This window comes from Dreissena polymorpha, chromosome 4 (assembly GCF_020536995.1).
Source record: "Dreissena polymorpha isolate Duluth1 chromosome 4, UMN_Dpol_1.0, whole genome shotgun sequence".
In the NCBI taxonomy this organism is placed as follows: Eukaryota; Metazoa; Mollusca; class Bivalvia; order Myida; family Dreissenidae; genus Dreissena; species Dreissena polymorpha.
The window spans coordinates 87470855-87495246 of record NC_068358.1 but is presented as its reverse complement, the minus strand read 5'-3'; the positions used below and the strand labels follow the sequence as shown (position 1 = coordinate 87495246).

The window sequence follows — 24392 nt, the reverse complement described above, 5'->3', positions numbered from 1 at the left end:
CAACAAAAACATGACTGATAACGACATAATTTATAATTGTCGTGACAAACGAAAAGGCCATATACAACCAAAATTGCAAGGAAATCGATTTGTGTTAACCATTAACACACGAAGTAAGCAAATCAAACCTAGATAAATGAAACGACAAAGAAACTTACAAACATGCGTTTAATATAAGTATGTGTCAGCATATAAATTACAATGATTTTCGACTTGAACGTAAACCATCAGCATTAACCGGTATTAAAATCCTTTATGTTAATTTATGTACTTCTTTAATATAAACAAATATTATCAGATGAACTGTTATAAAAATGTTTTATAGTCTAGTGAATGATTGCATCATAATTATAACTCGTTTTCCAGGCCTTAAATTAAATATTTTGCAAACGTTTTGACAATCGTATTCGACACTTAAGAGTCCTAGCAATAAATCATCTAAAAATAAGCTGCTTTGAAATCAATTTCTGTACTCAAATGCAGCTCATGTCTTATTTTGCCTGCTTATGGACATCAAACTAAATAACACCATGCATGGCAACGACTATGCCGGCCAAACAGCAATCGAATGCCCAATAACTTCAATCTCTGGTCCAAATGGATCCGGCACACAAGAATTCTTCTCGGTATGCACGTAATATATCACTCACACAACTAAATATTCTGCAATCAGACGAAGTCGATTCCACGGAGATATCTTATTAGGAGAGAATACAAATGGATACATTATATACTTGCCTTTTTAATAGTTATTAAGTCAAAGCCTTATCATGGTAATTATGTTGATCTACACGTTATATCAAACTTAAACCATGGGTTTAATGGTTCAAACAATTTGCTGAATCAACATATCTGAGAACTCGCTTGTCAATCAATTCTAAAAAAATAATCCATGCCAGTTTTGCAATATCACAATACGAGTTATTAACGCTTTACGTGAAATGGAACACACTACAAAATGAATGTACTGTTAATTTGAATCAAGTATAAAGCAGACCCTATCATATTTTTGAATATAACACTAAAACATGAATGTACTGCTAATTGGATTGAAGTATATAGCAGACATAATCAGATTATTGGAATATCGTCTGGGGACGCTTTGGGAATATCACCACGTGAAATATAACCACGTGAAATATATTTGCAATGAGTTTCTATTTCCTGTTAATGTATCACTTAGCCTTAAAGGAATGTTAACAAACAGACACATAAAACAATAAATGTATATACCATTAACATGACAGACGAGGATTTGATTCATTCCAAAGTATACATATCTTCGAACTGAGGATATGGATCAATATTCAAGGAACGTGCTTGCATTTTCTTTTGGTTCTCAAAAAATTACATATGTGTTTCCTATTTATTGTGAAAATTCTAACGGCGTTTTTCTTGTTAAATGGTCGTTAGATTCGTGAAACAACTGAACCAAATCTTACAATTTTTGTTAAACGTGAACCGAATCACAATATCCCGCTCAAAAAGCTTTTTTTTTTTGTAAGGTCACATAGTAATTAAAAAAAATTACACTTTCAACTCAAAATATATGCTACATTTTGAACGTTAACCATATCTCTTCTTAAAGGGCATTCTAAGTTGAATTGATTTCAGCATGTAACATGATACTTTAATTATTATGCAAAAAGGAACTAGACACATACAAAAATCGACTGTTTTAGCACCTTTTTTACCAACAGTTTTTCTTGTTGAATATATTTCTCAGCAGAGCAATATCTTAATATAGTCTCAGACTTTAACATATTTTAGTGATTTATTAGTGAACACCAATCATTACTCTATCGATTTCTGCAAACGATAACACCATTATTTAAATTTCAAAACATGCCTTTGCATAGAATATGATTTATTAAGAAAGTATAGTCCTACATGACTGAATTATTTAATTTACCTATAACACATTGACCAAAACTATGTTAGCGTTAACAGCTAAATAAAACTGTGTCCTATTCTGCTATCATCATGCAGAATTTTACAGACCTGACACTAAAAGCATGGCCAAACTATATGACTCTACGATCATTTATCTAATTTTAATGAGCATATGTACATATAATAACGTTATCTTTAACAATTATTTCTTTGCCAAATTAAAACGTTATAATTTTAACACAACCTTAAATTTTAAGACTTAAGAACGTCATCTTAGAATTTTTAAAACAAAAGTACGTGTCAAGGTTTTAATTCTCTTTTATTTTACTTATGTATTTATATGTTGGTTTTCGTTTCTTCAGATGATCTCAATAATCAGCATCACAATACCAATATTATGGATATTATGTATTACGCTGATATTCAGATTCAATGTGGCACAATAATTTTGAATTGAAATCGATGGCATTGTCTTTACCGAACAGAACAGAACAGAACTTTATTTGTTTTCACAGGTTACAAAACAATGACATTTTGTAATAACATGTGAGCATATGTATAAGATAATTACACAGATATCAAACAAACAGTATTATATACGATAAATCATAGTAGATCAATTGGGAAAGTGGTTGTCATGTGAAAATTCTCCAGTAGAGGGTCAGTAACATAATGGTTATTTAAACAATATATTGTCTACAAACAAAAGAAAATTTGGGTTTCGAACCCGTAGGTGTTGGATAATTAATAGTTAAGTACGTATGTGAATTCGTTCTAATTACAAAATAATGTATAGTGATCACCAACAACAACATTTGTTATAATAGTACTTCTACAAAAGTAACACAAACAACAACATTAAATAGTTAACAGTTAGTGGTGGAATATTTATGTGGATACACTCCATATTAAAGAGTAGGATTAATGATTTACAACAACAGCGTTAGTTATAATAATACTTCTAGTAATAGTAACAACAACAACAACGACGCTAATAATGATAGTAATACTGATAATGATGATACTAGTAATCATGATGATGATCGAGATGACGACAATGGTGATGGCCATGATGATTATGATAGTGGTGATTATAAAGCTAGGAAGAGCAAATATTACGATTACACTTACCATAAGACAGGGAACATAGTTCTACCATTTTTTATATTATTATTTATTTATTTTTAATCATTTTTTTTACGTGACATTTTCTTTATTTAATACATACAAGAACATGCATTCGAGTAGTGAGTTTTAATTTTTGCAATATCCATTTTTTAATGTGATTTTATGGTTGAACGTAGGTAGGTCTTCCTAGTATAAATAGAGTACTCTCCCGTCTAATAAAATGAGGGAGGGTAACCGTCGGGGAACTATTAAGCAATTAAATAATTCGGTTAGACGTTTATCAGGAATTTCAGTTCATAAAATGTAAACGGTAATAAGCGTACAACCCTCTATGGTGCCCTTGCGTTGTGTGGATTGTCGATAGAAGCGATAACTGGCATTTCATTGACGGGAGTGTTATATAAACGTGATGAGACAGTGTAGCGTAATATTTCATTGATGGATGAGTTGGACTGTTTGTAAACGTAATAGAGTGGAACTTTTAACAATGGCAATTGGATTATTTCGTGCGCCATAGCGAGGTAGGTTTTATATTATTATGTGGGTCATTAATTTTAGAGTATTAGAGGTATACTTCTCAAAAGAAAATACTGTGTCTTTAGGTACGTGTATGCAACTATTTTATTACGAGCGCCGAAAGGCATTGATTAAGTGTTTCATAAATAAAGCTGTGTTTTTAAGTGTGACAGGATTGTTAGTGCACATTAAATCATGGAATTTAATGACGTTTGGACGGAGCGTATAATTAGAAGGGATTAATTTTGTTCTTTTTTCTTTGAAGTGAGGACATAATAAAAGGTAATGCATTTCGTCCCCAATGTCGTTTGTATTACAGAGGTTGCACTTTCGATTCTCATGGGGTATGAAGTTTTGAGAAAAGCGGCCAGACTCAACTGGGAATAGATGGTTGCCGGTGCGGAAATGCAGCATACTTAATCGTAGTGATTGAGGTAAGGCTGTAAGATAATGTTCAAAGTTGGTATTTTTTTTAAATAATCCATACATTTTGCCTTTAGATGAACATTGTATCTGCGCATTCCAACACTGGATAAACTGATCAGTTAAAGTTGTCTTGACTTGCTTATGTATGTTATTTGTCGAAATGTTCTCTTGCTGTAACCATAAAAATGAAAGGCCAGTAGAGTTTAAGATGCTGGCAATAAAGTTAGTCCATTTATTGTTTATATGTGAGTTTATCATAAATTTATACATCAAAAAGGAAAATTTAGTGTGTTTGCTTGTTATTATCTTGTTCCAAAACCTTATCATTCTTGTTTTTATAATTATATCCAGCGGGTATCTTCCAAGTTCTGCATATAAGCAATATCTTGGCGTAGATTTTTTAACTTTAATGATTCTTCGTAGGAAAGAACAATGGACATTCTCGATTATGTCTAGATTCTCATATCCCCATACTTCACAACCATATGTCAAAATAGGGACTATAGTTTGGTCAAATAGTTTGATTTGCAGGTCAATTGGTAAATTAAGATTATTTATTTTTGTGAACACGTGGAACAGTGCCTTGTTGGCTTGTTCTACGAGATATTTTCTACAATTTAAAAAACTTCCAGATGAAGAGAAAAAGACACCTAGATATTTGTATTCTTTGACTGTTTCGAGCAATTGGTTATTTATGTAGAATTTATATTTGGAGGTTTTAGTTGTCCCAAAAACCATAACTTTAGTTTTGGAATAATTGACATTTAATTTCCAAGTTGTGCAGTAGTTATAGAAGCAATTCAGTTTGTTTTGGAATTCTTCTTCATTTTCACCGAGGATTATGGTGTTATCTGCATATAGTAAGATAAGTAATTTTAGGAAGTGGATGGCATCATTTATATTAACTTCTAGACTTATTCCATTACACGTTTGTTGTAAGAAAGCATCAAGATCGTTCATGTACATAGAGAAAAGTATAGGAGATAGGTTTTCTCCTTGTCTCACTCCTAAAGTACTAAAAAACATTTGGGATAGTTCACCATTGAGAGAAACACAGGATTTAATATTAGAATACAAATTTGTGATAATGGTGAATATTTTACCTTGAATTCCAAGTTTAAGTATTTTATGCCACAGACTTGTTCTCCAGATAGAATCGAATGCAGCCGAAAAATCTATGAATGAACAAAATAATTTTCTTTTAGCGGCCCTTAATTTTTGAATAAGCATATTTAATGTAAATATATGGTCGCATGTCGAATAACCTGAGCGAAATCCAGCTTGGTTCTCATGAAGTAAGTTATTGTCTTCTAGAAAAGTGTTTATTCGTTTGTTAATTACAGCTGTAAATAGCTTGCCTAAACAACTTAAAATTGTAATCGGTCTGTAATTGTTAGGATCAAGCTTAGATCCTTTATTTTTAAATATGGGTTTTATTGCACCGATTAACCAAGCTTCAGGTAAGATTCCGGTGTCTAAAATTGTGTTGAAAAGACTGCAATATATTGGGAGCATTTTGAAAGAAGTGTTCTTAATGAATTCATTTAAAACATTGTCAATTTGTGATGGCGCTTTGCCATTCTTTAATTTTATAATCACTTTATTTATTTCGTTGCAGGTGATAGGTGTATTCAAGGCTTCGACATTGTATGTATCAGGTGTACCATGTTCATCCGGGTCTGGTGGCAATATATCTGGGTGTATAGTTGCGTTAGTATCTTTAAAGAATTTAAAAAACTGTTCGATATTTGGGCTTTCACTTTCCTTTTTACTTTTATTTATATTGTTTAAAAGTTTCCAATATTCTTTGGGGTTTGAGGCGTTCATTGACCGTAACTTATTTTCTACAGTATATTTATGTTTGTTTATATACGTATTGAGAACGTGTTTATAGTGGCGGCTGGCCGAATCTAGGTTACGTTTATTTAGTGTGGATTTGTGTAATTGGTAAGCTTTACGAGCGTGATTGTATTTATTTCGTGCCTTGTGACATTGAGGCCCAAACCATGGTTTTGGTGTAGCTTTTAAATAAGAAGTTTTACTTCTTTGTTTATTAATTTGGTGAGGGAACGATTTGCGCGCAGACTGTCTGAAGATATTTGAGATTTTATTGGTAATTTTATTTAAGAATGTTTGTATGTCATTATTTGGACGATTATTCAGCAATTCCTGTATTTCATTTATTTATGTATTGTCTATATTAGAAACAAAGTCGTTTTGTTTATTAGGATTCCATTTAGGGGGGCGGGGGGTGTTTTTAGTGTTTATTTCTGGGATCGGGGTTAGGGTTTTATCAAAGGGTAAATTAACTGTGATAGATAACAGGCTATGACCATCTGATAAAAGTCTGTCAACGTCAATTATCTCGAGCTCGTTTAATTTATAAAGTAAATTGATGGACGATAGGGCATAATCAATCACTGAGGTATTTCTAAAAGTATGTTTCCCAATATTTGAATCCTTACCAAAGCGACCATTCGTAATAATTAAGTTATTAAACTTGCATATTTCTAGTAGTTTATGTCCCGTTTTATTTGTTTTATTACATTGTGAATTACGTTGGAGTGGGATTCCTAGTTGGGTCAATATTTGTGATGGGTAACACGCGTTCATCGTACCTCCATCAATTTGAAAGTGTTGAGATAAGAAGTTATCGAGGTCGGTGTAGTCTGGTAAATTTGATGTGTAGCCATTAAAGTTGCCCGTTAAAAGAATATTATCGAATTGAGTGCACGTATTAGCGATTTCATTTTCTAGTAGAAAGAGTTCATCATCATTGTGAAATCTTGATTGTTCTGGGGGTATATACACATTACCGATAGTGACATTTTCTTGACCATTACTTATTTTTAGCCAAAAAATGTACTCGCATTTAGATTCTGGTGTTGTTACCGAAAGTTTATTCATAATTTCATTTTTTATAAAATATCCCAAGCCGCCTGATTTTCGCTTATAATTTTCAAGCCGTGGCTTAGATAAAAATGTATAATTAGGAATGTCAATTTTGTCAAATTTATCAAGTTTTGTTTCTTGGGTGCATAAAATATCATAATTTGAAATTAATTCTTGGAATTCTGGATAATTGGATTTTGTTTTCAGACCACATACATTTAATGATCCTATCGAAAGATTAACATGATTGTCAGGCGTATGAGAACACACATTCACATTCAAATTTGTTTTTGTAGGTACACAAGGTGGCGCGTTTTCAGCAGAGTCCGTGTCGCTGTATGAAGAAAGCGGAAGTGTTTGATGAACATGTTCACAACGGGTTTTAGACGAGGAGCAGGGCAAAAATACACAATTGACACAAAATGCCACGTTCCCGGTGTGACCCTAGACAACAGTCGCAGTGGGGTTATCGATCACCGTATTTCCGGCCGCTGGTCTTGGAGATGTTATCGGGGTCGCTTGTGACATAACTGGGTGGACCTCCATCAGGTATCCGGGCTGTCTCGAGGACAATTTGGTGGGTGAGAGTGACGGTTTCCTGCTGCGCTGTTTGGGCGCCGCTGGAGCCTTTCCTTTGGAACGACGTGGCGTTTCGGTTAGGAGCTCAGGTTCATCGACAGCTGCGTCCGATTCATCTTCTGAGGCTGATTGTACCTCACGAACAAATATGGGTTCCTTTGGGGGCTCCGTGCTTAATTTCGGTGGTTGAGCACTGACGGCATAATCTGCGGTGATTTTCTGGAAGCGTTGATCAACGCGTGAGGCAACGTCGGAGTTTCTGGAACCGCGCAATATACTATGCCAATCAGGAAACAGGTTCCTGATAACCTCGCCGTGAACAGATAGTGCCGCCGGGAATAGCATTTTCACGCTCTTGCTGCCGTATTTTTCACGAGCCGCCTTGAATTCAGGCCACAGCTCCTTGCGTGCTTCGCTTATCTCACGTGGATAGTCCCGCGATATTCCGAAGTGAGTGTTTTTCAACAGTTTTGCGCTGACCATGATATCATTGACATTTACCCTTTTGGGACAGATTCCATTCATCATTCCACATATGCATATTAATATGATACGACATTAAATTCATGAGAACCAAGCAATATCATTATGCAGTACGACTAGATGAAACGTTGTCAACTCATGTTGAGTAGTTAAATGTGTAATTACGAGGGATGGGTCGTTTTGTTTCCGCTTCATCCATTAATATTATTTCATTATTAATGAAAGCGTTTCAAATCGGAATAATACACTTTCTTGCCATTTCAAAACGCACACTTCACTGAGTTGCGTTTCAATGATCGTTTTAAATTTACAAAACTATTTAAATTTAGTTTCCATTCTTAGAACATTTCTGTTGTATTTTGTTACCAACTGATTTATATAATGTTATAAATAAATAAATATTAGTTAATAGAAAATGATATTTCATTTCGATACGCAGATAATATATTCCTCTTAAACAGACAGACACAACGAGCACAAATCAATTAACTTTACAAAAAAAACTTTGAGATACGCTGACAGATGTATAACGCCACAGACCGACTCGTGATAATGGTCATTTTTGTTAAGGCATTTATAACTGAATAATTAATGATAAAATTACAGTCAAAACGCGGTATGGCTTTTCTAAAAATTAACTTTTAGATGACCTTGACCTTTGAGGTATGAAGATTTAGATACTCGCGACACACCGTCTCCTCATGGTGTTCATTTATAGTTAGTTCTTTTAATATCTACAATATAACAAGCTGATGTATGGCCAAATTTGACCATTGACCTCAAAGTTTGACTTAATTTGAGACTATAGAGACAATTTAACACGTCACATTTTAAAGTTGTTTTCAGATTACAGTCACACACACAAACTAATTTAATGGGAAGTTTTTATGCTTATGTTTGGAGTTAACAAGTGGAACAGATATTTCGCACTGAAATCGATTGCATACTCATGACACCTTCGGGAGACACTCCATCCAACATCCCACGCACGAATGTTGCATTTGGTAATACAATATCATAGAACACTTCCGCACTATCCGGAAAGGATCGCCAACTCACGTTATTCCCTGTTAATTTTGTGTTCGAAAATAAAGAAATAAAGTGTCGTTTTGACCCAGCTTTTAGTAATTCATTAATTATATTTACTGTAAGTTTTAAATGATAGATTTACATATAAGTAATGCGGTAGCTTGGTCTTTTAATACACTCACATTCACGCACAAACTATGAATTCAATTTGGGCATGTTTAATTTAGTAAAATCTAGTTAAACCAATTTACATGAATACAAAGTAGTTCTGCTATAGATACATCTGTATATGTAGTTAAACTGAATACATTAAGTAGGTGCGCATGTACGACACATTACTTCCTTCAGTTATCTAAAAGATTAAATAAACTATCGGTATGATATAAGACTGTTTGAGTTGCAAATTTAGTGTGTTTTTTTCATCCCAAAATTTCATAAAATTGTCTTGTACATACATGCAATACTGATTAAACACAATAGAACAATCGGGTATCAATGGAAATAATGCTATCATTTATCTAACCAGCAATCCGTAACACAGACGTTAAATGTGTAATACAGCGATAACGTAAAAACGTTATGTTTTTTTAGCAGTTCTATTAGAAGTGTACGAAAAAAATAATACATTTTTCTTTAAAACGTGAACGCACGAATATATATGCATATACCCATCATGCATTGATTATCAAAATAAATCATCGAATCTTTTTTTCCTGACGTGTTGAAAACATTTGCTGCTAATAGCTTGATCGTCACAAATCGTCTGGCAGTACTTTGGAAAATAAATTGAATCAATAGGGCAACCCACAAAGCTCTAATAAATTATATATAATGCTCTTAGAGAATCTTAAACATCCAGCAATTGTGAAATCGTCGAAAGATAGTTATCGCCTGAGTTGTTTTGGGAAGTTAGACAAGTAGAAAACAAAGCATTGTAATAGTGCATGCCGTCGAATTACATAGCTAAAAATCATCAAAAATCAATAATTTTGATGTCAATAATTTGTTTAAGATATTTTTAATCAGTAACGCAGATGGTACTAAGTTCAAAATAATACAATAAAACATGTGTATAGCTATCACATATTTATGCTTATTTGCTGTGAAAATTAATTACAACTAAATACAATGTATACGTTCGGTCATTCGAACGTACTATTTTTAAGGCAATAGAGGGTATGGTATACGATGTTTTAAATCTTATACAATACTAATTGGTTTTTTATTTTTAATATGTGTTTTACTAAATTTTAGAACAAGTATAGATATTGTAAATTGTAGTCTTCCTACAAAGCTTAAGCTTAGTTGTTAAGATTATCCTTTCACAACGAAATTTTTGTGTAAGTAAATGTGTTACAAATGTTAAAGTATTATGGTCAAACATCAAGCTTTAACACGTGCAGAATGTGTAAACAGTGCATTTTTATTCAATTCTTGACATATAAAGCTCAACTATAATGCCATGACATTCTAATTCCTAAACAATGTATCAATGCACGGTGTAAACTGATAATGTAGTTACTAAAAGCTTCTAAATAACTCTTTTAATGACACACACAGTCTTAAATTACATACATTCTTCTATTAACTCTATTTATATGCACCAAAGTAATTCTTACTACATTTGTATTTGACGAAATTTATTGAAGAATGAGTACTTGTATTGTTCAGCTGCTTTATGATGATAATGTTTCTTCTTTGTTGAAATAATAAAGCCATGGTATACAATATATTCATAATCCTGAACAAAGTTCTATGAAATTCAATACCAATTTGACCGAATAAATACTTATAAATATGTACGGAAACAAAGTTTATATATTCATTAAGACATCTGCAAACTTTTCAATGTATCGATGACCATTATGAGTGCTTAAAAATTGTTGTAAGTTAAACTGCAACTTAATAAAAATGAATTTGCGTCCTGGGATATTATTGTCTTTTATTTATTACATTGTTATGGACACATCACTTATAAGAAAATAAATAAATCAAACTTTTTGTCTGAAATCATCATAAAGTACATAGCTGCTTTTCAATAAGAATACTAAATTTGATTTCAAACCAAATCCAACGATTTCTGTTAAGCAATTCTCGGATAATATGTGTGCGCTAATGTCCCCAGGGAGTGTAATTCAATAGAAAAGGTTATCAATAAACCAAAAGGCGTTTCGACCAATGCAGACATATTCTGTTCTAGAACGCTTGAGCCATTTCATTTAAATGATAATTAATATTTAAAATATTTCTTAAGTTTTCTGTTCTCTTCATTTTAACGAATTTCATGTTAAATGTTTTCAAGTGATTCATTCCGACGGGGAATTTCTCCAATATTTGATAAGCGCTTGGAAAAAGGTAATTAAGTTATAAACATGCAAATGGGTTAAAAGCTTGCAGTTATCTTATACAAATTGAATGATGTTTTAATTGCAAAAATACTAAAACACTTGATTGAGCTCTTGAAGTGCTTCGGCATAACTGTTATGATTAATATGGTTATTTGGATGAACTCATTTGATAAATTACTACATGGATGATTTTGCCTTTTCATTGATGGTATTCACTTGTAACCTTTGGGATAGACTCCGTCAGTCATCCTAATCGTGACTGTTGAACCTACGCCAATTATATAAGCAGAAGTTTTATATAATATCCTCAATTTAAGTACATTATTCTACGGGACGACAACATGGCATATATGCCGTTCATTAAGAATTTTCCAGGAATGCATCGTCTTTTTAAGCTTTAAATATTGGATTAATTGTCATTTGCAAATGACAGCGTAATGCGGCTGTGGAATGTTGTAACTAACCATTAATTGGCAAACTGACAGCGGATATTAAGAGAAAACATTAAAATCCGCTTTTATAAGTGTGTTATATTAACTCAATTGGTAGCTACATACTTTTACACTCAAATATAAAGAGCTGTCTAGAAATTAATGAACGTGGACATAAACAAAATTGTGTGTTGGATTCTGGTAATCTAGCGCCACTTCTTTTATGTTCTGCATTTTTTTTTAAAATTATACTCGTTATTAGTTATTAAGGGATTTTATTTATGATATAAGTAATTAGTGTCATTCACATTTAATGAATACATTAAACATTGTCGGTGATGTCTATACCAGGTACATACAATTTGTTACCATAATGTAACGTTCATCAGCGTATATGCACAAAAAACGAATGCACTATGTTTCTGCCAGTACTGCAAAATATCTCAAAAACAATTATAAAACTTGCAAGTTTATGTATACCAAACAAAACTATTTGTATCCGCTCGCGTGATCTCCCGTGGATGAACAATAACATTAAGAAAAAGATTCGACAACGAAAACGCCTTTACCGAAAAGCAAAACGAATCAATAGTGATTTGCACTGGTCAAATTTCCGTCATGTCAGAAATGAAGTTGTATTACTTTTACGTAATTCTAAAATTGAATATTTCAATAATATTGCACAAAAACTAAAGTCATCAGACCTTTGCGCTAAAGACTGGTGGAAAACACTTCGAACATTTATTCCTACTAACACAACTAACACAATTCCACCTCTTTACGACGAACAAAACAATATTTTTGTAGTTGATGACACAGGTAAAGCTGACATGCTCAACAAGTACTTTGAAGCCAGTGTTCACTTGATGAAAACAACCATGCTCTTCCATCTATGCACCATGCAAATGCTAACACTCTTCAGTCTATACATATAACACATGAGGAGGTAATTGACTCGATTAAATGCCTGAAGATAGGAAAAGCTTCCGGTCCTGACGGAATAGACAATCGTATCCTCAAAGAGACAATGTATCAATTAAGCTACCCTTTTTGTGATTTGTTTAACTCTTGTCTAAATACTTCTAAAATGCCTTCTTGTTGGAAAATTGCAAATGTTTGCCCAATTTTTAAAAAAGGTGATCCATCCCTAGCATCTAATTATCGACCTATATCACTGTTAAATACTATCGAGAAGGTCTTTGAGAGGATATTATACAAACACATTTTTAACTTTCTTCGTGCAAATTCATTCTTTGCACCCACTCAATCTGGTTTCTTGCCTGGTGACTCTACCGTCAATCAGCTCACATATATGTATAATACATTTTGTAAAGCCTTAGACAATGGCCTTGAGGTCAGAGTTGTATTTTTCGATATTAGTAAAGCCTTTGATAAAGTATGGCACAAAGGTGTATTATGTAAATTACAACAAGCAGGCATTCGAGGAAATCTTTTATCGTTTTTGTCTAATTATATTGCTGATCGCAAACAGTTAGTAATATTACCGGGATCACATTCATCCCCTATTGAAATTCTCGCCGGAGTCCCCCAAGGCTCTATTTTAGGACCACTCATGTTTCTAGTGTATATAAATGACATTATTGCTGACATAAATGCACACATACATTTGTTCGCCGATGATACCAGTCTGTTCATGGTCGTAAATTCACCTAACGCTACTGCAACCGTATTGCAATCAGACATTGACAAAACTTTTAGCTTGGCTGACAAATGGTTGGTTTGCTTTTATCCCTTAAAATCAGAATCAATGCTTATTTCTCGCAAAATAAACAAACCAAGTCATTCACCATTGAATATGCAAAACGTTATATTCCTATTGTTGATGTCCATAAACATTAAGGCGTTTTTATGTCCAATGATTGTACATGGCATGTACATATATCTTTCATAAAGGAAAAGGCATGGGCACGGGTTCATATAATGCGTCGATTAAAACTAATGCTTGATAGAAACACTCTCGAGAAAATATATTTTTCGTTTATAAGACCACTCATTGAGTACTCGGACGCTGTTTTTGATAATTGTACGCAATGTGAAAAAGATGAACTAGAAAAAATCCAAAACGAAGCCGCGCGAATAACATCCGGATGTACACGTCTAGTCTCATTAGAAGATCTTTATAATGAGCTGGGATGGGAAACTATCAGTCAACGAAGACGAAAACATAAATTAATATTAATGTATAAAATGAACACGAACAATGTCCCAAACTACTTACAGTCCCTTTTGCCCGCAACAGTTGGGTCGAGTAATAATTACTCATTACGAAATTCATCACATCTCCAAACAATTCAAGCGCGAACAACACTTTATTCAAATTCATTTCTTCCGTCCACTGTTTCTGAATGGAATAATCTTCCCGATAACGTCAAAAACGCTGAATCAATCATTTCCTTTAAAAGGCTCATTAACACATATCGACCGATTCCTAATATTCTATTTTCATACGGTGAAAGACGATCTCAATTGTTACACACGCGCCTAAGAACAAATTGTAGTGCCTTAAACGAACATCTTTTCAGACGTAATATTATTACATCCCCGCTATGTCTATGCGGACGTCATGAAACGACGTCACATTACTTTCTCGAATGTACGCGCTATGTACATATTCGCGGCGAACTTTTTAATTCAATATCCGTATATTCCGTCCCTTGCATTGAAACGATTCTATATGGAGACAACACTCGCGACTACTTAACAAATACTAAAATAGCTGATGCAGTTCACAAATTCATTATTAAAAGTAAGCGATTTGATTCGTAATATGCTACAGAACAACCCTCAATCTTTTTTCTTCTTGTTTCCCTTATCAAGTCTTTCACAACTTCTCTTGTTTTCTTTATAGAACTCTGCCAGTCTCTCGTCTTTTTCTCTTTTCAAATGTCAACCTATAACCTGCTATTCACAAATGAAACACCATAATCGGAGTTTCTCTTATTATTCTATTTATTTCCGATATTTTAATATTGTGTAATAAAAAACCCAACTATGTTCGTCTGACAACATGTAATTGTATTTGTATAGGTAGAAGAACTTTATAAGACAATGTCTTTCGTTCCAATCCTATTCAAACATGTTAACTGTATAAATGTTGTATGTAATTCTGTGTAAAACAATGTGTATTGTTTGAAATAAATATGTTTAAACTAAAATATCTCTAATATGAAAAATGTTGATATGAATTTATCATCATGTGTATAATTATTTTATCCTGATGTGTTTATTAAATATACATATAATCCGCCATAAAATATATACTGGCCAACATTTGAAGCAACTTAATGTCATCAAATCTATTACCAGAAGTATCGAAACACTAGATTATATTCACGTGATCATAAAACTTATTGCAGAACTTGTGCAATGGCTAAAAACTCAAAGGTCGCATAAATAGCTTATGACATCGAATTAATTAAGAAACCTTTGGATGTTATTCACGGATTGAAGCTTCCGACAAACATGAAGGTTAAGAAAACACAATACTAAAAAATGCTGGTTGTTAATAGCGATGCAAAACCTGTATTATCATTTAACATCATTATTAAGTTAAAGTGAACGCACGTGATACAGATATTGAAACAACATTTCGTTTTATATATATACCGCATCATATATATGAATATCATGAAACAACAGTTATACCAAGATGGATAGAAACTTCCAAAATAAGACACATGTCATGCTTAGATAATTATAATTTACTGATATTAAAGAACACGTTTTGTACAAGCAATTGGCGTGTGGCCTAGAAATATATGTGTACGTATAATGTACCCATTGGTCACTTTGGATCATAAAAAGATTTGGAAAAGTTTATTTTATATAATTTAGTAAAGTTTTGTTTGTTAAGCGTGCCATTTCTTGGTTAAGTCATATTCGACACCATTATACAAATATATGTATGTTAAGACAACCATTCATCATAGCAACGTAACGTACATATGGATTGAACACAATTGTTACATTATGTTACACGTTCAAATTGAGGGCAATGTATTTAACTTTATAATCGTCATACATTCAAACTTTCAATTGTTACAGAATGACCAGTATTTGCAATATCGTAGAAGTAAGTTACTGTTACAATGTTTTAAACAATACTGTTGTAGACGAACAACATTTTGCAGGCATAATAATCCAATTTACACAAACACTGTAATTTGTAGAGCATAAAAGCGTTACCATATGAAACTTTAATGTATAATTTGTATATATTAAATACTAAGAGATTCCTGTCGATGATCGAATACCGAAGAACATTGTTAAATCCTATTAATACATTCTTGTTTTGACAACATGCTTTTATTTGCCTTGAATGCATTATCGTTCCAGTGTACGAAGGGATTGTTTAATACCACTAATGGATGCAACTACACGATGAACATGTCTTGATAATAAAACTCCAGAAAAATAAATGGATAAAATGAAAGAGTTTGGAAAACTTGCACAATTGTGCGCATGCATCGGAGTAACGCAAAAGACATTTTGATATGTTTCCGTTAATGCAATTTTGGTAGTTACATGTGGGGAATTAGAGTTGTTTCCACAGATCGGCTGTTGACCAATAGTTTGACGTATGATTTTCTTATTAGTTAAAATGCTTTGTAAACAAACCATAAAACAACAATTATTAGAAGAATTAATTTGACTGTTCATTCATTAATTACACGATTCATAATTCATTCATCTATTACATTATGCTAACTGTAAATGTGAAAAATGTGAACAAAGACACAAAAGTTGAAAAAATAAGTAACCTTTATTATAGATGTGATCTCCTGTATATAAGAACTACATTAATCACTAAACATTTCATGATACATTTTATTTTGATACAAATATTAGAAACAGGTATACTGAGTATCATTTCGATTACTATGGAGTACCTAACAGACCATGGGCTGCGTGTAATGTTTTTTAAATGATTTAAAACATACTAAGCTTCTGAAAGCAATAGAAAAATAACATACTTGCTTACATATAATATAGCTCAAATGAACTAAAGTGCTTGTCGAAAATGCAGGCAAATGTTTCGTTAGTGGCTAAAATACAGAAAACCGTATTTAAGGTCCCATCAATCATATAGCTAATATGAAACCATTGGCGTTTGCATCAATGTAAACGATATCCCCACTTACAGATAAAACAAAACTGTATCATAATATATCGAGAAAGGTACTTAGCGAGGCTGTGTGCAAGACTATTAGGATCATATTTTAGGATTTGTTTTGGTACCGTTTCAATACGTTTTATAGCTTGATTTGCATAATCAAATTCAATTATTGGGGTTGCTAGAACTTATTTTTATCCTCAACATTATACGAAATGCATTGTCTAATCCAAGCTAAAATACTCTCACCTTAAATATGATTTAAAATGCATTCGGTCATGTAAGCTGAGATCCGATCTAATCATGAAAATAATCTGAAATGCTTTGGGTCATGTAAGCTGGAATAATTTGGGTTCTGTAAGCTTCTCCCTCGTGAATGAAATAATCATAATTCCAGTACAGTGTGTTGAATCCAGCCATAATCATAAATATTGCATATTATTCACTATTCCGATTTGTTGACTTAATCACAACAGTAAGCTAATGTTGTAATTCTATTATAAGGTTCAATTGTTACAGTGTGGCGCAGACATTGATATTTTACGCCATGAATACTCCTCATAGGCTAAAATACTTTCATTTCCCACAACTTGTATCAATTGCGAATAAAAAAATAAACAGTTTAATAGTTGCACGTTATTATATTATCAATATTAAACTATGAAATTGCCACAGAATAGCAAGAATATGATCTGGCGAATTTGCTTCTGCAAATTTCGCCTGAGTATTTCTGAAGTTTTGTTAATTGAATTATAACTTATAAAATAAAGAAGATTAATGGAAGATATATAAATTTACTGATATATGCAAAAATGCCTCTGGCTTTCTTACAATCAACACTGGGGCTAATTTCAGAAAGATAATGGCAATATGAATATTTAACCATGGTGCCACGTCTTTAAAGTTTAAATAAAACGAAGTTTATTTTGTTTCTTGTTATTTTTACTTTTCATCGTGCTTAAGAAATTCGCAATAATATTGCGCTTGTTCGAATCCGACCATCGAGCAGGTTTATGTTAATTAAGCTTAATTGATTGTATTTAAATGTTGTTTTAAATAGTAAAAGGCTAATCAAGTTCAAAACATGGGTAAGATAATCTTACCGTGAAACATAATTATTAAAAAAGTAAAGCATTCAAAAATAGCTGATAATTTGATCATACATAATGTTTACAGGTAACTGGCAATCGATCAATGTTTACAGAATTTTCTGGTGATAAAACAAGCCTTTTAAATTATTATTTTTTTATTTTTTTTTAATTAGATAATGCTTGCGTTAGCTTTGACGTATCCACGATTTGAACATTATAGTGACAAGCCCATGTAATGAGCAATATATGTATAATGTTTGTCAGATTGTGTCGGTGGGGAATATATGTATATTTGAACACTAAGCTTTACATGCAAAATTAATATAATATTTAGTTAGAAGAGAAATCGTACATAGTATTGCCTATATACTTTCTACCTGATTTCCCAAAAGATTATTTGATTATCGACATTCTTTATCATTTCCTCAGTCAATCAAATATTACATAAAATGCATGTTTAAGGTCGCTATAACGGTGTTGTTACGGTCAAAATGTGGTCTTTGGTTGTCAAAAGAATATATCACTAGAGCGCCGATAACGACATTTACATTTTGCTAACGTCAGTCAATACTTTGTCGAATATATAGAGATAGTTTACAACATAGCTGACAAACGGTTCGTCATATGCTTGAAGGTCGTAATTTTGCAAAAATTATCCTTATGATCCTCGTGTTTTGGACGCACATGACTCAGACCCGAACTTGGCCTAGATATTGTCATGATAAACATTCTGACTAAGTTTTACAAAGGTTTTGTCATTAATGCTCCCCTAGATTGGTAAGCTTTAAAAAGATTTGACCTTGCGATCTAGTTTCTAGACGCTCGCTACTGACCAAGATTCAAATTTTGCCTAGAAATTATCAAGAAACGAAAGCAGATCAACACAGAGTCATGCATGTAGCTTATACAGTTGTAAATAAGTGTGTCTTAGATTTAATCTTGTACCCTAGTTTTTCTTAACGTTAATGAAAACTTTTTCCGAGTGCAGATTAGGTATAGAAAGCGCATCACATTAATTCAACATAGATTTATTCAATCGAAATAGACGTGAACTGTGATTTGTTTCATGCGTGTGTTCTTTCTCAACTCATTAAATGCTGTGCTTTTTTGCTTTTCACTCGCTATTCAGTTCTGAGGTACAGACACCAATTATTTGGTTATTTAGTGGGTTGTATTGAACTTATTGTTAGTAATTAGGTATATAACCACCAATAGATAAATTTAACGTACAGTGGCACACATTATGCACAGTGATTTTTCTTTAGTAAACATAACAATTTTATATTAAACATAAAAAAGCAGTATACTAATTTTTATATTAAGAGTGTAAACTCAATCAAGATATGCATTACCTTTTTTAGAAATTTAATATTCAATAACCAATTATGATATGTATGCAGATTCAGATTCAAAAGTATGATCCTACAGTGTTTTATAAATATAAAATATTGTGAACCATTTTAAAATGATGGTAAAGAAAAATAAACATATGACATAATTTACGCAATTGTATAGTATACATGCTTTCCTTTTTGAAGTGAATTTCCAAAACTGATACTTTTGATGCAAGAAACACTTATCAATTAATCAAGATTTTCAACTAACTCACATTTGATTCAAATCCATTTCCCTTTCACACTGCAAAAATGAACACGAAAAAGTTTCAGACATAAACAGAAGCAGCGTCTTTCAGAAAAATTTAATTTCCCTCTTCTTTCAAGGACTTTGCACGAACTACCGCTGATAATCGTAGTGCGGACAAAAGCATTGTTGTCGAAAGAAGATAGAATAGCAGGCAATATTCATTCAGCGTAATGACTCCTTCTTTATCTCTCTTTAAATCGAAGCACTTTTAGTGCACTGTAAACATTTAGAGCTTTTTTGTTGTTGAGAAATTACTTATAAGCACACACCAAACACTTATGGATAGTCATAATGTTAAGACAAACACACACTACTATTGAATTTGCGCGGAAATACATATCCAAGAAAATGAAATTCTACGTTGGTTTCATTACTCAATTGGGAGACTTTTGGATAGAAAGAGGTTTCACCTTTGAAAAACAAATTATAGAAGAATACATTAATTAGTCGGTACAACCAACTTTAACACAAAGTGTTTCAAGTCCCCGGTCATAGCTATATATATATGGGCAGAATCTTAAGAAAACGTGTTTTTATTGAGGATATCCCTGAAAATCCGGTTGAAATCGCTTGAAAACAAACAATAAAGCGATTTTTATTTAAGGGTCGAGTACAGATAAGTACAAAAACGACCTAGTTTATATTCATGATTCGACAATTTACTTCAAACCTAAACAAACAAAATATCCGATACGGGCGAACTTAGCGGAGAGAAGGTAAGAACAAATGAAAATACATCTGTAACAGACGGACACTGAGTTGAAACGCCACGTTTTTGCTCAATCTATGTGTTTATCTTCCATATGCTTATAATACTAAAAATGGCATTATTATTTGCATAACTCGCGACGCTGCAATGATTTTTGCCTATTGCATGTTTTTTTAAAATAATTTATATATATTTTTTTTTTCGATTCAAAACCGATTTTGACCAGGTTTTTTATGTCAACCTCGATATATATTTTATCTTTATAAATGAATTTATGTAAATTTTATTTCTCGCTATACGATTTATATGCAAAACAACGATCTATTCCGCAAACTGGGTCTTTAAATACCAATTGGTAGTGTTCTAGAAAGTTTATTTATACGAGGTGTGCTTTCATTATCGCAATAATGAGGTAAAACTGAGCAGATTAAATCGAAATTCGACCTAATGACTGAAGCTTTTAACGACTAAACGATGTTCTGGAATTCACAAACAACGTCTTAACATGAATCGTATAAATGTACACCCTTGAGTCTGAAACTTCGTTTAGTTTTGGCACCTGTCTACTTACAGTTCAATCAAACGCTCTTCTTCAATAAGTCACAAATTGGTAGATGCTACAGTCCGAATCAATAGAAGTTAACAAGCTACCCTTCTTATGATATACAATTTGCTCTTCTCAACTTTTCTCAGCCCGGTTTGCTCCAGAAGCAGTAAAAGCATGGTGTATGCGATGTTTAATGTTTCTTTTTTATGGAACCACTGGGAACTATCTGATTGCGAAAAGTGTATTTGAAAACAATGGATATAGAACGAAATATATTATCTGGCTAATATAAACATGATCTCTGCTAATTTTCATTCACACATACGCCCATCATCTACAAAATGTAGGCAATGTAAACATTGCACTGATAAGAAAGGTAGATCTCTAAGTATTTATACTATATTTAAACTATCCTCTGATCAGAATAGAAATATTACGATCGGATTGATCGGGATTTGAGGAACAAAGATAAACAATCATACCGCAAAAACAGATAGGAGTAGAATACAGAGTCATACACATCTGTTTTGGCCTCAGACGAAACAAACATAAATGAATATTTAAAATTAATTTTATATAATACAATTGAGCAAACAAATATTTGAACAAAGTTGTTAGAAAGTTGTTTGTTTTCAATAAATTTGGTAAAACGTCATTTCCCACTTAAAAATGATTTTAAATTACAGAACTCCTTCAAAATATATTTCCAAAAATAAATCATTTGCTATGTAAAAGTTAGCTTCGCGGACATGATCCAATGTAGCAAACACTGAAAACTCAACCTATAAACCCGCGCCTACCGCCTACCAACTCCCTCCACACCACTCAACCTGCAATACCCTCGCCAATCAACTGCCCCCTCCCCGAAAAACAAACAAAGGAGCAAGCTCGGTAAAGTTAGTCGTTCTATCGCTTTATTGAAGACACACTTGTTTAAAGCTTATAAAACGATTATTGAGTCCTTGAAAAAACTTTCCAGCATTGATCCGGTTGTTCTTTTTATCTTGTTTTATAAATAAACATGGTTTAACGAATACTTTTAATGTTATGCTATGGCATGCTGTACCTTGTAAATTGCACTTGTATTATATATTTGCAAAAGATAAATGACCCCTATATTGTATCCAACAGAAATGTAAATCTCAACAAATAAAAATATATCTAGTTATCAACATGTTAATGATAAACATCGATTCATGTTTGCTTTGCTTTAATATCTTACCGACTGAGCCCTTTGCATACATTTAAGTATTATAAATTGCATTTTCTTCATTTTTAAATTATACACTATGTAGTAATGTATGGTATTATAAATTAGGTATTCTTAGGCTATTTGTTATGTTTGCGAATAAATTTGCAATCACAAGAATATGGTTTGGTTATTTATTTGTTATATTCAATGATATTAAGAAATAATAACCGATAAGATAGTGACGTTTACTCTTTGAAAGCTTATTTCATTTGCAAGAGAAGTTAAAGATACATACTCCTCACAACAGCTTTACGCAAAAAAATAAAGTTTAAATATAAATTTTACAGAAACGCCTGCTTTATAAACAGTTTTGATAATCTTACATTACATTTATTACTAATTTTGACGTCATGCCATTCGTATGAAGTCTATAAGCTGTACTGGTGAAGTACCTACATCCGGAACACATGGCTGGTATTTGACCCATTTTTCAAGATTCTCAGAATAATACTTTTGTTTTTATCGAGAGTTTCTATTTGAGAAAATGATCGTCAGCATATAATAGTTATAACCCAATTGTTAATAGTATAAATTCTTGAAAAACAAACAATAACTTAAACCAGTGTGCTTATGTTAAAATTGCCTAATTCTATGGTATCAAATGTACGCAATACTAGTTTTTCTTTTATGCCGCTTTTCGTTGAATTGCGACCTTTAAAAAATGTAAAGCATATTGAAGGCGATACGAAAACCTGAACTATTGATTATTCGGGAACACTAGTCCGAGTACAAAGCCCTGATACATAATTTGCGAAACTTATTTCAATTAATAATTCAACATTTACCATAATAACTGTGAACTGGAAAGCTTATGTATTAAATATTAAATTTTAATGAACACTTTCCGTTCTCTGTTTTATTTGTTGTATTGATCAGTTAACAGTTATTCAATAAGACGATTCAATATTGAATGCTGTCAGTACGTTTCCGCAAGCAAGTCTGAGACTTTCTTTTCATTGAAGTTGACACAGTGTAAAGGCATGGTCTGGTTGAAAAAAAATTCTAATGGCAGCTTGACAGTCTTGTTTTACGACACCAGTATTATGGATTAACTTTCGTCGTAGAAAACTATCTTTATAATTTGAGATAAAACAGTGTTATATATCACGTAATAAATAAATGTTTATGTTTGTAGTTAAATACCATAGTACTTTGTTATGACAATTACCGTTCATATGTTATCGAGGTTACGCAATATACAAGCCAAAAGTGGTATTGGCTATGTAGCTGTAATATTCATACATTCGTAATATACACTTTGGCAATGTATTAAGTTTAGCTAAATGAATGTGTACATACACGAATGGGTATTGGCTTCAATAATTTCTCAATTCATAGTCGTAACTTAAAAGATTGATAATGTGTGATGGAGCTCACGAAAGAAAACATCACCAACTGTTTGTTATTTACTAAAGCAATTATCTTTAATAGTATTTAATTCACACTCGATAAAGCAATTAAATGCTTGTTATGTTTCAACATAATGCATTTGGTTCCGTTTAATCTAAAATGCAAATGCTTCCCAATTAATTTAACAATGTTCAATGCCAAAATATGAAACTGTTGTTAATGTTCTAAAACCGAAATTGTATACACAGTACACTGCTACGAAGACTTAAAATAATGGAATAACAGTTATAGGTCAGGATTAATAACACATGTAGCTATTTTGCTACAAAAACAACCGAATCTGGTGATAAAACAAGCCTTTTAAATTATTTTTTTTAATTAGATAATGCTTGCGTTAGCTTTGACGTATCCACGATTGGAACATTATAGTAGCAAGCCCATGTACTGAGCAATATATGTTTGATGTTTGTCAGATTGTGTCGGTGGTGAATATATGTATATTTGAACACTAAGCTTTACATGCAAAACATAGCTTAGCAAAAATAAATATAATATTTAGTTAGAAGAGAAATCGTACATAGTATTGCCTATATACTTTCTACCTGATTTCTCAAAAGATTATTTGATTATCGACATTCTTTCTCATTTCCTCAGTCAATCAAATATTACATAAAATGCATGTTTTTAGGTCGCTATAACGGTGTTGTTACGAACAAAATGTGGTCTTTTGTTGTCAAAAGTATATATCACTCCAGCGCCGATAACGACATTTACATTTTGCTAACGTCAGTCAATACTTTGTCGAATAAATAGAGATAGTTTACAACATAGCTGACAAACGGTTCGTCATATGCTTGAAGGTCGTAATTTTGCAAAAAGGTCATGATCCTTGTGTTTTGGACGCACATGACTCAGACTCGAACTTGGCCTAGATATTGTC

At 32.4% G+C, this 24392-nt stretch overlaps 1 protein-coding gene and 1 long non-coding RNA gene across 2 annotated transcripts in view; one reads left to right on the top strand and one right to left on the bottom strand.

Moving 5' to 3' along the window:
• LOC127877400 (potassium/sodium hyperpolarization-activated cyclic nucleotide-gated channel 3-like) overlaps positions 1-24392 on the bottom strand; it is a 73085-nt gene that overhangs the window by 34589 nt on the left and 14104 nt on the right. The gene's annotated exons all lie outside the window — the stretch shown is intronic.
• Positions 3369-6043, top strand: LOC127877402 (uncharacterized). Its single transcript, XR_008048422.1, has 3 exons — positions 3369-3542; positions 3857-3971; positions 5582-6043. It is a non-coding gene; the product is annotated as an uncharacterized LOC127877402 (long non-coding RNA).